Genomic DNA, 6,331 nt, shown 5'->3' with positions numbered 1-6,331 from the left:
TCACATAGGAAGGGAGTGCAACATCTCCTTCTTCCAATAGCAGCCTGTAGAGAGTCGAAATAAGACGTTTCGGCAAGTTTGGTGAGGTGCAAAGGATCTCGAAAGGTGTTTTCTGTCATATTACAAGTTAAACTTTAAAAGTATTCGCTTGCGCTAACATGATGCATGCAAAAAGCCAACGTTAGAATATTGCATAGATGTCACTGGAGGGTGATAAATGGGAAAAAATGTATTCCCTTACTCGTGCAAAAATCTCATTTTCTCAAGTGCGCTAACTGTAAGGGTTTTTTCCCTGATCTGTTTACCATGTGCTGCTGGCAGCCATTTTACTCACCTCTCTTCCTGACTCTGGTGCATACTGTGTGATGCTGCTCATTTCCTGCACTTCCTTTTATGGCCAGACTGGTGTACATAATCCGACAGGATGCAGTCTCAGAATTGTGATGTCATCACTTATTATTTAAAGGGCCTCTGTTCAGTATTCTTTGCCCTTGCATTGTCTCAGACCTGTTTGTGAGTGCTCCTGTTTATTACCTGGCTGTCTGACGTCCCTCCTGGTTCCTGATCCCTGGCTTGTTCCTGACTCTGCTGTTCTCCTTGTTCCTGATTCCGGCTCGTCTGACTACTCGCTTTGGCTCCTGACTCGGCTCGGCTCGTCTGACTTTTTGCTTTGGCTCCTGACTCGGCTCGTCTGACTACCAGTTCTGGTTTTGATTCCTGGCTTGTTATTTGACGTGTGGACTTTTTATAATTTTTTTGCTATTAATAAAGGTGTGATTATTTTTGCACTTCTTGTCTCAGTCTGATTCCTGGCACCCTGACACTAACCCAACATGAAATAACTGATTTTTTGGGGGTACAATATATATTATATATATATATTTTTATATATATATATATATATATATATATACACACATCTCAAAATAACAAGAGTATTGCATTGAGCAATGATGCTTTTTTATTGGACTATCGCCTAGATTACGAGTTTTGCGTTAACAGGGGTGCAGTGCTAACGAGCAGTTTATGCTCACTTACAGACAGCGCTGGTATTACAGGTTTTTACAAAGCCTGCGTTAACAACAAAAAAGTGATCGTAGAGCAAAATTTTTCTCCACATCTCATCTCAATACCAGCGCTGCTTACGTTAGCTGTGAGCTGGCTGAACGTGCTTGTGCACTATTTCCCCATAGGAATCAATGGGGGAGAGCAGGCTGAAAAAAACCTGCAAAAAAAGCAGCGTAAAGCTCCTAACGCAGCCCCATTGATTCCTATGGGGAAAATACATTTATGTCTACACCTAACATCCTAACATGAACCCCGAGTCTAAACACCCCTAATCTTACACTTATTAACCCCTAATCTGCCGCCCGACATCGCCGACACCTACATTATATTGATTAACTCCTGATCTGCTGCTCCGGACACCGCCGCCACCTACATTATACTTATTAACCCATAATCTGCTGCCCCCAACATCGCCGACACCTAAATTATATTTATTAACCCCTAATCTGCCATCCCTAACATCGCCGACACCTACCTACATTTATTAACCCCTAATCTGCTGTCGCCACTATATTAAAGTTATTAACCCCTAAATCTAAGTCTAACCCTAACCCTCCCCCTAACTTAAATATAATTTAAATAAATCTAAATAAAATAACTATCATTAACTAAATTATTCCTATTTAAAACTAAATACTTACCTATAAAATAAACCCTAAGATAGCTTCAATATAGCAAATAGTTACATTGTATCTAGCTTAGGGTTTATTTTTATTTTACAGGCACGTTTGTATTTATTTGAACTAGGTAGAATAGTTATTAAATAGTTATTAACTATTTAATAACTACCTAGCTAAAATAAAGACAAAAGTACCTGTAAAATAAAACCTAACCTAAGTTATAATTACACCTAACACTACACTATAATTAAATTAATTCCCTAAATTACAGTACAAATTACAAGTTTTAAACTAATTACACCTAATCTAATCCCCCTAACAAAATAACACCCCCCCCCACAAATAAAAAAAGCCCTACCATACACTAAATTACAAATAGCCCTTAAAAGGGCCTTTTGCGGGGCATTGCCCCAAAGTAATCAGCTCTTTTACCTTTAAAAAAAAAAATTACATATCGCCCCCCAACATTAAAACCCACCACCCACACAACCAACCCTACTCTAAAACCCACCCAATCCCCCCTTAAAAAAACCTAACACTAACCCCTTGAAGATCACCTTACCAGGAGACGTCTTCATCCAACCGGGCAGAAGTGGTCCTCCAGACGGGCAGAAGTCCTCATCCAGACGGCATCGTCAATCTTCATCCATCCGGCGCGGAAAAGGGTCCATCTTCAAGACATCCGACGCAGAGAATCCTCTTCATCAGACGGCTCTTCTGGAATGAAGGTTCCTTTAAATGACGTCATCCAAGATGGCGTCCCTTCAATTCCGATTGGCTGATAGAATTCTATCAGCCAATCGGAATTAAGGTAGAAAAAATCCTATTGGCTGATGCAGTCAATAGGATTGAACCTGCATTCTATTGGCTGATTGGAACAGCCAATAGAATGCCAGCTCAATCCTATTGGCTGATTGGATCAGCCAATAGGATTGAACTTCAATCCTATTGGCTGATCTAATCAGACAATAGGATTTTTTCTACCTTAATCCTGATTGGCTGATAGAATTCTATCAGCCAATCAGAATTGAAGGGACGCCATCTTGGATGACATCACTTAAAGGTACCTTCATTCAGTTGTAACCGTGGAAAGAAGAGGATGCTCCGCGTCTGATGTCTTGAAGATGGACCCGCTCAGCGCCAGATGGATGACGATCGAAGATGCCGTCTGGATGAAGACTTCTGCCCGTCTGGAGGACCACTTCTGCCTGGCTTGGATGAAGACTCCTGCCCGTCTGGAGGACCACTTCTGCCCGGTTGGATGAAGACGTTTCCCAGTAAGGTGATCTTCAAGGGGTTAGTGTTTTTTTAAGGGGGGATTGGGTGGGTTTTAGAGTAGGGTTGGTTGTGTGGGTGGTGGGTTTTAATGTTAGGGGGGGATTTGTTATTTTTTTTAAAGGTAAAAGAGCTGATTACTTTGGGGCAATGTCCCGCAAAAGGTCCTTTTAAGGGCTATTTGTAATTTAGTGTAGGGTAGGGCTTTTTTATTTTGGGGGGCTTTTTTATTTAGTTAGGGGGATTATATTAGGTGTAATTAGTTTAAAAATCTTGTAATTTTTTTATTATTTTTTTTATTATTTTCTGTATCAGCCAATCGGAATTAAGGTAGAAAAAATCCTATTGGCTGATGCAGTCAATAGGATTGAACTTGCATTCTATTGGCTGATTGGAACAGCCAATAGAATGCCAGCTCAATCCTATTGACTGATTGGATCAGCCAATAGGATTGAACTGATGTCTTGAAGATGGACCCGCTCAGCGCCAGATGGATGACGATCGAAGATGCGTCTGGATGAAGACTTCTGCCTGGCTTGGATGAAGACTCCTGCCCGTCTGGAGGACCACTTCTGCCCGGTTGGATGAAGACGTCTCCCAGTAAGGTGATCTTCAAGGGGTTAGTGTTAGGTTTTTTTAAGGGGGGATTGGGTGGGTTTTAGAGTAGGGTTGGTTGTGTGGGTGGTGGGTTTTAATGTTAGGGGGGATTTGTTAATTTTTTTAAAGGTAAAAAAGCTGATTACTTTGGGGCAATGTCCCGCAAAAGGTCCTTTTAAGGGCTATTTGTAATTTAGTGTAGGGTAGGGCTTTTTTATTTTGAGGGGCTTTTTTATTTAGTTAGGGGGATTAGATTAGGTGTAATTAGTTTAAAAATCTTGTAATTTTTTTATTATTTTCTGTAATTTAGTGGGGGGTTTTTTTTGTACTTTAGATAATTTTATTTAAGTTAGGGAATTAATTTAATTATAGTGTAGTGTTAGGCCTAATTGTAACTTAGGTTAGGTTTTATTTTACAGGTACTTTTGTCTTTATTTTATCTAGGTAGTTAATAACTATTTAATAACTATTCTACCTAGTTAAAATAAATACAAACTTGCCTGTAAAATAAAAATAAACCCTAAGCTAGCTACAATGTAACTATTAGTTATATTGTAGCTATCTTAGGGTTTATTTTATAGGTAAGTATTTAGTTTTAAATAGGAATAATTTAGTTAATGATAGTTATTTTATTTAGATTTCTTTTAATTATATTTAAGTTAGGGGAGGTTAGGGTTAGACTTAGTTTTAGAGGTTAATAACTTTAATATAGTGGCGGTGATGTTGGGGGCCGCAGATTAGGGGTTAATAAATGTAGGTAGGTGTCGGCGATGTTAGGGACGGCAGATTAGGGGTTAATAATATTTAACTAATGTTTGCTTTGGTTAATATATTTATTATAGTGGCGGCGATGTCCGATTCAGCAGATTAGGGGTTAAAAATGTAATTTTAGTGTTTGCGATGTGGGAGGGCCTCGGCTTAGGGGTTAATAGGTAGTTTATGGGTGTTCGAGTACTTTTTAGCACTTTAGTTACGAATTTTATGCTACGGCATTGTAGTGTAAAACTCTTAACTACTGACTTTAAAATGCGGTACCAGGCTTGACAGGAGAGTGTCTACCGCTCACTTTTTGGAAGACTCTTAATACCGGCACTATACAAGTCCTATTGAAAAAAGAGGATACGCAATTGAAGTAAGTGGATTTGCGGTATTTCCGAGTCTGGCCAAAAAAGTGAGCGGTACGCCTGTACCTGCAAGATTCGTAATACCAGCAGGCGTTAAAAAGCAGCGTTGGGACCGGCCAACGCTGCTTTTTAACCCTAACGGAAAACTCATAATCTGCTAGGCCTATACATTTATAAGATGACAAGCTTTCGGAAGAATGTTTTCCTTTTTTAAGTCTGAAGCAATACTGACCAATTTGATGGAATTTACAGAATATATCTTAAAACATAGGATGGCTAAAAAGACAGAAAGTGTTACAGAAGTCTGAATGCAGGGGGAGGAGGGGGTGTTGTAAAATTATGATGGCGGTTTTAGAAAACAGAGGCAAACCGTGTCAGTAAAGGATAACAGACAGGGGAAATACATGGTTATACACAGAACATATACTGACAAAGTTATATATCAACAAAGAAATCAATATGTATAAAGATGTGAAATTAGGTATACTGGGAAATATAAAATAGTCAAAAAAGGAGAAAGGAAAGAAAGGAAAAAAAAGGGGGAATAATAATAATGACAAAAGTGTGGACATAGGCTTACCTGCGTACCTATGCATAGAGAATATTACAGGAATATCTATTTATAAATACTTAGAACAAGTTCCCATATGTGAAGTACAATGGAATATAAAATATGTACAGTAAATACAAATTTAAACACTAGATTAAATATGAATATTGCATAAATATGATTTTTCATGTTTTCAGCTACTTGTATTCATATGTGTTTATGTGTATATACAGTATGTCTGTAAATACATAAATATACATATGTACGTACCTATACATATTTAGACGTGTGTGTATGTATCTATGTTTAAGCCATTTGCAGTCCTGAGACCTCATAACTTTGAGCCCTTATAAAGTTTTTTTGCATTTTTTTTTATATTAGTGTGAGTATTATTATGAGTGCAAATTAACTTTTAAATGTATTTTTTGTGTGTTTTTGTCCAGCTTTTTAGTCAAGAACAGAGCAAAATTTGCTAATTGAAGTAAATTGGAAAGTTGTTTAAAATTGCATTCTCTATATGAATCATACATTTTTAATAACTGTACCTTTAATAATTCAATAACTTCTATTTCTCATTTAAGACACTGTGGGAGTAAAGACGTTAAACTGTCAGATCAAAATTATTTAAACGGAGAGGAAAGTCAAAATTAAACTTGCATGATTCAGATAGAGCCGGTCATTTATAGACACTTTTAAATTCACTTTTATTTTCAAATGTGCTTTGTTCTCTTGGTATCCTAGTTGAAAAACAATACACACATATCTTACACTAGTGGGTGCTAGCTGCTGATTGGTGCCTCCACACATTTGTCTCTTGTGATTGGCTAACTAGATATTTTCATCTAGCTGTCAGTAGTGCAATGCTGTTCCTTCAGCAAAGGATAACAAGAGAAATTTGATAATGTAAGTAAATTGGTTGTTTACAAAAAAAAAATGTTCTATCCAAATCATGAAATAATATGTTGGGGTTTCCTGTCCCTTTAACTAAATAAGAGTACAAAAGTACAATATGAAATGTTTTAAATGAAGATGTAACATGATGTAAAAATAAGGGAGAACAATAATTAAGGGAGCCTGGGACACTATTAAAAAAAAAA

Source organism: Bombina bombina, chromosome 7, assembly GCF_027579735.1.
Source record: "Bombina bombina isolate aBomBom1 chromosome 7, aBomBom1.pri, whole genome shotgun sequence".
In the NCBI taxonomy this organism is placed as follows: Eukaryota; Metazoa; Chordata; class Amphibia; order Anura; family Bombinatoridae; genus Bombina; species Bombina bombina.
The sequence above is the reverse complement of the archived record's forward strand: the minus strand, read 5'-3'. Positions refer to the sequence as shown.